Source organism: Hippichthys cyanospilos, chromosome 10 (assembly GCF_059441005.1).
Source record: "Hippichthys cyanospilos isolate Australia breed blue-spotted pipefish chromosome 10, RoL_Hcya_1.0, whole genome shotgun sequence".
NCBI classification, from domain to species: Eukaryota; Metazoa; Chordata; class Actinopteri; order Syngnathiformes; family Syngnathidae; genus Hippichthys; species Hippichthys cyanospilos.
In genome coordinates, this window is record NC_142378.1 from 11,580,389 (window position 1) to 11,589,599 (window position 9,211).

The window sequence follows — 9,211 nt, forward strand, 5'->3', positions numbered from 1 at the left end:
TTCACACGAAAATGATTGAGAAATTATATATATATATATATATATATATATATATATCTGTGGTGGCCCGACTCAAATAAACACCCCTCATAAGCACGCGTTACCGAGCATACACCTTAATCGTGCACAACACAGGCTATTTTCCGACGCATTTAAACATCAATAAAACCGTGCCAGCAATTAAAACTTATCACTATACATAATACTGCCAAAACATAAAAATAAAAGGGAATTTAAACTTATTTGTCCACACAGTTTAAGTCCACCAAATGCAGGCAAGCTATAACAAGATCGTACGCTAAATTACAAATCGCAGATTAATATAAGAACGTCATTGTATTTATTTACCAGAATTGTACATGAACGAAATAAATTGACAAAAACATGTTGAAAATGGAGAAAAAACCCCACATGAATAAAATGCTTGCACTCACGTCTGTCTCCCAAAACCCTTAACTAAGCACAAAAAACATTCTTCTTTTTTTCCTCTAGAAAGCCAAACAGCTACACTTGATTGACCTGCATAGTGCTGCCATGCTGAGTATCCAATCACAGAGCGTGTATATGTCCTTTTCAAAGGGAGGGTTTCTAGCTGGCCTCACTGTCTGCAACTCGTGATCTGATTGGCTATTGCAACTGTCTGTCTATTATCTATGTGCCCGCAACTATTTATTCTGAAGGCCTTGGGCAGATTTCATACAGCCTGGTGACACAAGTTAGCTGCATTCTGATTGGGTAAAACTCTAACCTAAAACTACAACACTTGAAGGAGCGTAACCAAATGGCTATAATATGACACAAAGTGAACAGAATATGGAGACGTTCAAATTTCTATTTTCTATACTCCATCACAACAAATATGATCTGTCGAAAGAGAAAATATGCTAACCATTTTAAAAGAGCAGATGTAGAAGCAACGACAACAAATCAACAGAAGCTTAATATTTTAAAAGGCCTTTGCTGCACTGAGAACACTTAGAGCCTTTTAAGCATTCTTCAAAAATCAACAACTATTAAACCTTCAAAACCTAAGGCTTATGTATTTTCACCAATTTAGAATTATCATTCAACGCAAATGTAGAAGGAACAAATCAAAGTCCTAGCAACATGAGCTGATGATACAGGCAGTGTAGCACCTTCACAGGGTCTAATAATTAGTGGCACAAAGTTATGGCTCCCTGATTTCCCATAAAAGTGAGTGTGGCTCACTAACCTCACCTCAGGTGTTACCTTATGGCTGTCTCACCCCTTGCTTCACTTTCTAAATAAATAGAGCAGTAATTGTCCACCAACTTTACCCTAAAGGTTTTTGAATTTCTCACCACATCTCCTTAGAACTGTTTCATCATCCTCCATTCCATTCATTTGTCTTTTTCCTACTAATTTGCAGAACCACTTTTTGATACTTTTATTTTCCAAATTACAGATTAGGCATACTAGAGGATTCATTAAATAATTCCATGCAGTTTAAAACATTGTTCTCGCAACTTCTTAGTTATGATACAGTAGTGTTACATTTAATTTCTTTAAATAACAAAATGTATTTTTGCTACATTATCAGTGGTAAAACTTTCTGGTTGCCAAAACCAAGTTGTAATTGACACAAAAAATCTAATTCACCATTTGGGTTACTTTAACATTACAAACACACCGAGACATAGCAAGATTAAAATGAGCAAACTTTGGCAAATGATGCCTCAGGAATTAAGTGTAAACTTATTATAAAGGTTGTTTTTGGGGTTGAGGCCAAAGAACTATTTTTTTGCCCAATTTCATCTGTTGCGATGTTAAATTTCCTCAGATTGTGAAGTGTTCAAATCTCAGATGATGTTCTTACCCCGGAACTGGAATTTACTCCCCGGTGTTCATTAAACACTTTCTAAAAGTTTCAGGTCAATATCGTTTTCCTAAGGTTCAATAAAATGAGCATGTTTAAACTTTACTTGCAACTAAAACAATGGAGACTGTTTCAGAATGTCTTACGGACATCTTAAGAACAATTTTGATGTTGAATGACACCTGACTAGATCAAATAGCTGATATCTTTTCCGACACCGGGTCTTAAGTCAGTTCACACGTGGTGTTATTTTTTTTTACACCTTTTGGAGCAATCTTAACTGTTGAAAATTCTTTGCTTTCTTCGATAGTACAATTGTTAGTCATCGAAACATGCCGGTTTTCAGGGTCTCCTGGAAAGTGACTATTTGAGATTTCGCCTGCAATATAGTCCAGCTAGCAAATTGATGAAGTCACCAATTCATGATGAATTTTGCTTTCTCATCATATTATTTGACATTGCTGCTTTCGACCGGAACATTGCAAATGAACGACATTATGATGGTGTGTGAGAGCAAGAGAGTGAGGTACATGAGTGCATGTTCGATGACAGTTTTTTTTCCCATCTGTTGAAAGTCACAGGTGATTTGACAGTATCAAATATGCAAGTTGTGACTACAAAACATGCTGCTACCAATGAGTTCAAATAAGTCTGTTTCACAGTTTTTAAGAGCGGTGTGAGGTCGGGAGAGTCTAAAGGCCCTTGACTCATTAGGTGGAGATGCTGAAAAGGTGAGAGCGGGTACGAGACGAGGATTCAGCCTGGAAAGGCTTTGAAGCACTGACAGGTAGCAGGGCTCATTTTCCTGCTCATCCTCTTCCATCATTTTTTTCTCCTCCAGTTCGTGTTCATGTTCTCTCACTTTTTGGAAACTCAGTGGTGGCGGGATAATTATTGTTCACCGTTTCCCTGTCTGGAAGGCTCAGTCTTTTCTTTGTTCCGCCATATCTTTCTCATTTGCCTCCTCTCATCATTGGCTCTCAGTCACTGCCGTCTCCTTCTAGAAGCACTCGCTGTGGATATCTATAGCAACATCCTGACAGGACACTGAGGTGGGCGAATGTGTGATCATCTCACAGAAAGAAATCTGCGTGAATACATTTTCTCAAGGCTGGCATGTTAACATAGGAGAGGATATTTTCAGTGGAGAGGTGTAAAATGTTTCTGGTTAGGTCTTTGTGGAGCCATAGTATATTGACGCTGAGTAGGAAACAATCGCTCTGCACTGTATTGTCGTTGTGCTGTCCTCTGATTCATGAACATGCATATGCGTAAGGAGTGTTTATGGCCAAAACATTTCACAATTTGGTGACTTAAATTTTTTTAAATATCCAGGGGTCAGTCCACAAGTGCTTGTCCAAATAATTGATCTGAATCAGGGTTCTGGAACATTTTTGCCCTGAGATCTACTTTCCGAGAGGCCAACCTACCTCAATCTTCCCCAGGGTGGGGGTGAAGTGGCGGGAGATACCGGGTGGCCAGTATGGTTCAGCATCAATATAATAAATTAATAGCTCCTTTTTTGCAGTATGAACCATGTGAATGAAAATCTGGGTTGTGTCACTCATATCCGTATATTCGTTCAACTGCAATGAACAAAACGATGTCATTCCGCAATTGCTGGTTTACATCCTAAGAAATAGGTTCACAGGGCTGTGTAAACTGTATTTCTTGACTGCTGAAAAGTTTTGATTGACAATAACATTTCCGCCTATTTTGACAGTTTCATAATCAATTGGAATTACATTGCCAGCACAAATGGATTATTAGTTAATACCATTTAAAAAACGATGACAGGTCCGTCAAATCAGAGTTACTACAGCAGCAAATAACTGGTGTCTGTTGATCCTGATGGACTGCCCACCTCTGTCAAAAGTCAAACAAAACTTGTTTTCATATTCACCAATTCTTTTCATTCTATCTGGGATATATGGTTTGAATTGAGCAACAGCGACAGAGTTGAATTCATAGTTGATCTTTTTAATCATACATCTAAATCATAACTGCAGGACTACGTACACGTCAGAACATGATGACCAATTTCAATTGTATTTTTGTTTTTTTTTAAATCCAAACTGTGCATAGCCATTAGCAGTACAAAAACCAATGTGAACAAACCATATTCGTCATGCGGCAGCTTGCACACAAAGCACAACCTCAAGTGACACACCAAATAATAAAAAAAACATGACGTGGCACCGTATTTATATGGTTCTGGGTTTAAGGGCTCAATCTTATCAGCTCACACCGACAGGTGCGAGGCGTAAGGAGGTCGTAATATTTTGGGGATATGAGGCAGTGTTCCTTGATCTCATTTCATGGAGCCGTCTAGTAAAGTTGACAAATGAACCGTCTGCATGGATGAACTACTACTATTATCACAAACGTCCTCTGTATGCTTCATGTTTCAGGTGTGATTAAGTTAAAAATCCAATCTAAAAACCACTGTTCAGAAGAATTTGTATTTTCAAGAATCACAACTGTCTGTCTGCCAACCACTTGCCAACATGAAGCGCAGATTTGGCTTTTGGCGATGCACAAGTCAGATATGTATGGATGAGTGTTCATACTGAATATATAATGGATGCATATTAGATATACAGTATACCTATATTGGTTTAGAAAAAAAAAATTGTGCTCTTCACACAGCATAAAAAAAGAAGACTTGCCAACTATTGTCCCCCCCGCCCCAAAAATAAAACATCTAAATTAAATTACACTGTGCATATTGATATTTACTGTATGTAAAATACTGTATTTTTGAACTCTAAGGTATTCAAAATCTGTTTTTTTCCCTCTTCAAAAAAACAAAAAAAACAAACAAATCATGCACTTTATAAATCGGGTGCATTATTTATGTACTTGGCTTTTGAGGTCCTTATATTTTATTAAATATCCTTCATATTTCGCCTTACTTTAAATCCTTCTACAAATGATTACCAGCTAAAACACAATAACAATTGAGCTACATTTAGAATTGGAATTCAACAGTGTTTGAATAAGTTTCAAATTATTTAATAATTCAATAATGAAGTAAAGTAACATAATTCACTCTATACAGTGGGCCGCCGTGTTACAAGATTAATCCGTTCCGCGATTGGGCTCGTAAGTTGAATTCACCGTATGGCGTGCAATCCAAACCTATGTTAAATAGCTAATGTGTTTAGAACCCCAGGTAAAAACATCAAAATCGTACATACATTTTAAAAATTGGCACCAAAATAGTATAGTAAGTGCTACGTATATAGTATAACACACATGTATACAATCAGAAAACATCACAGATAAAAAATATAGAAAGGATTTATTTACCTTTGAGTGTTGCTTGTTATGCCCATATTCCCTAGTAAGGCTAGCGTACTTCGTATTGCTTGATTATCTCCAGCTTTGTTTCTTTATAAATCATCTTCTTACTTCTCTCCTGAACATCACTAGCAGTTTTAAGACCCATGGCTAACCCTTTCAAGTTTGAATCAAGTAGTAAAATGCACTATAAATAGGGTTTTGTAACCACTCACAATCGTTCCGCCATTTTGAAATGAGTGAGGCCGACCAGCATTGTAGTCATGCGTTTGCATGAAAGCATTTTGACTGCAATAGTAAAGTGCAGTAGCCTAAAAACCCCAACAGATGGAGGCAAAACAACACAAACATAGCCAACCCCCTTGGATCCTGACAGTTGTTTTTGTCGCAAAGCCGGGAAAATACAGTAAAGAGGGGATGAAAAAACTCAGTATTCCATGTCACAACATGAAAATAACGTAAGCCAGGGACGCTGTAACACGGGGGTCCACTGTATATGGAAATTCTTCAACATCTTCTTTGCAACTGTGCCTGATAATCCAGGATGTTTTATATCCAAATATATGGTATACTGTCAGCGAAAATATTGTGAAACATTCAAAGAAATGACTACAAGCAAAACTTCAAACACAAGAATGATGTGACGCTCACAGTTTGAGCTTCATGTACTTTGATAGAACATGACAGGTTCCCTGAGCAGGTTTAATACGAGGGACTGAAGTTTTGACTTAGACAAATTCATACACACACACACACACACACTCACGCAAACAAATTCAACGCAAACCATCAGTACATTATCGCTCAACCTTTGCCTCCCCCTTTTCACCTCACTCCAACAACCAGCAAACCAACATTATTTTTGCACCGGCACAGTGATAAGATCTGACTTAACCTTGTTGAGGTACATCACCTCAAACAATAGCAATAGCAAAGCCTTGTCATAACTACAGACCATCAGCTCATGGGCATGGAAGTACTATTTGGTGAGGGAATAAGCTCAACAGACAAGACTATATTTGAGTTTACAACATGCATGTACAGTACATATTTAACGTGTAGTACATTTTGATTTACTCCACAGTACACTCGCATGCATGGACGGACGACCACATGCTTACACAAATATATACATGCACAAACATACGTACCATTTGACATGCAATTCGAAAACATGCAAGTGCTGTTATTACACACCAGAAATGATAGTTTGAAGAAAACATGGACAAAGACCAAACCACAACATTATGACAATTGCACCTAGAATGATTTTCTATACACAAGCTCTTGCGTTTTGTTGCGTCGCGACGGCCAATCTACTCCAGGAATGTTCAATGTCACAGACAGGTGGCAGGAATGAATCATGGCGACCTGTTTGCAGACACCCGAAGCTGTACATCACAGCCAGGTGAGCTTTCAGTACAAAAACAGAGCCAAGCGAGTGCCCTCACCTGGTTTATAGAATAATGGAATAATCTGCTACATTCCAATTCCTTGGCGGTGCCCTCCTTTCCCCATTCACTGTAAATAGCACAACTAAGCGAAATGATTTTGCATATTCGGTGTAAATGTAGCATAACACTAAGCACCAAATGGCGTTTTAAAATAGCGTGAGGCCAGGGGTGTCTAAACTCTGTCTTGGAGGGTTGCTACCCTGATTCAAATACTAACCCCAAACCTGATTCAGCTCATGAGCAGGCTCAGCAGAAGCCTGATAAGAATTCTGATCATTTGAATCAGGTGTCTTGGTGGACAACCCTCAATGACCGGGTTTAGACACACTGGGTTAGGGTTTCAAAATAATGAATGTAAAAAAAAAAAAAAAAAACTTCAACAAGGTTACCAATCCATAAATAGAGTATGCACTCATGAAGACATGCTGAGAAATTTTGGGGGTAGCGTAACTCTAAAATCCTAACATCTGCCCAACCAAAAACTTTGGCTTGGTCCAGAACAGACATTTTAAAACATAGCTAGTGACCTCTGACCTCACAAATTTTCTTCTGGGACAATCTAAAATTTTGCAGCAAGTCTTCACATGAGAGTAGAAGCTGTTACACCCTGAAAGATAGGAAGTGACATCACCCGGATTTGAAATAAATAAACAGGTTTTTGTGACGTAAGCTTAGCCCACATTTACCACATTCACATCCTCAGCAAAATTTGATTTACAAGTGCTGCATAATATTTAACAAGTTGCAGTTTAGCTTTAAGTGGTTCTCCCTGCCATCCTCTCTCAAACAAATTGAACACTTGGACGCATTTGAAGGAGGTGGTTGTGGTGAGAAAGAAGTTCCTTCAGAGACCTATTATCCACAGCGTCTCCAATAGTGATATGGGGGTATTTAACTTGAGCTTCTCCCTCTCCCTCTATCCGTCTTCATCTGTCTCACTCAGTCTGTGCTTCCCACTGTTTGTGTTTGTGTCAACAATCATTAATCATCTGTAGCTCTGTTGCCGCTAGGATAAATGTTTTGTGCCACTTTGAGTCAGGTAACAGCATGAAATCAAATTTATATATATATATGAAGACATGGTTATTTTCTTTTAAATTTCTTTGCTGGTCCTTCAGTCCTGAGTCGTCCACTTCCATCATCGTCAGTCCACCATTTTTTCGAGCCCAAAATTGTAATCACGGTCCTTAACTCCGCCAGAGCCCCCCCCCCCCAAATAAAATATTCTTACCACAAACCAAAACGACTGCAATAAGCAACCGTGTCAACTAGGGACAACAAGTAAAAATACATGTTTTGCTGTCCTTAATCGACTAGATTATGCCTTTTGGGTGACAATTTCAAAACCTCTCTTGCATTAACCTAGAGCGAGCTAGTCAGAGTGAGACTTTCCTTCTTTGATGTACTCATTGGTTGCTTGAACGCCATTTACCTCCTTGCATCCGAAAAAAGCTTCACTTAACTATATGCAAGCGACATATTCATTCAAATCATACTTTAAAAGCAAGATAACACAAAGATATCAAAACATCTAGCTCTCATTTCCTGGCCAATCAGCCAATCAGAGAAAGAATGCAAATTGTTTTGCATTTCAGAATGCTCTTATCAGCAAGAAACCTGAAACCAAGAAAACGAAAGGAGGCATCTACAAATAAATCTCCAGTAAAGTCAACTGTGTTATATCTGTGAATGACAAGTAGTGAATTGAACCATTCAGAATTGAACCAACCAACCAGTTTATTCAATCAACTGAACACATTTCTCCACTGCTTGGTGATGCTGTAAAATGACCATTGTCATATTGACCGCAGGTTGATTGCAGTTTTTACTATAAAGATGCAGCAATACAGGAGGTAAACATTTAAGTAAGTTGAATTATATTTCAGTAAGCAAAAAGTGGTGTGGTGGGCTGACGGACCCATGATGGACATCTGACGCAACGTCTTTCCTGACGATTACAACAACGGATGAAAATTGCCATTCTGATATTTTTTGATTCGCCGTTTATTTAGCAATCCCGTCTTTGGTCAGTCTGTCGGAAAAAAAAAACGGGCGTCCTTTGGCAACGGACTGAGGAACAGTTCATCAGTGCTGACGAAGTGTCCACCTCTGTGTGTGTGCGTGTGTAGATATATGATAAAAAAAAAAAAAAAAAATCTGTCATATGTTGCTTTTTCAGAGGTCATGCAGATTTGCCACATTTTTCTTTGAAGCTACAACATGTTTTGAAAAAGCACCAAAACAAAATGTCTGCATTTCAATGGTGCCTAAACAGGAAACCATTCCCTCATAAGTATAAAGGCAGACACTATTGCTATTCTTCATGCATATTAAATCAAGACAGTCGCACAAATGATGCAAATGACCTCAAGACACAACGCAAAAGCAAATTGTCACAGTTGCTAGGTGACTGTGGCTAGTACAGAAAGGCACAGATGAAGATGAAAACAGACTTAAGGTTTGAGAAGAGATTGAGATTTTTTTTGACTAAAGTCTTTATTAGAACCAATGTCACAGAAGTGGAACCTGTAGGTAACTGCAAGCGGTCGCCCATCTCAGCATCATGCTTTTAATTTCAGTAAACGTTACACAGGAGTCCATAATCATTGATTTACAT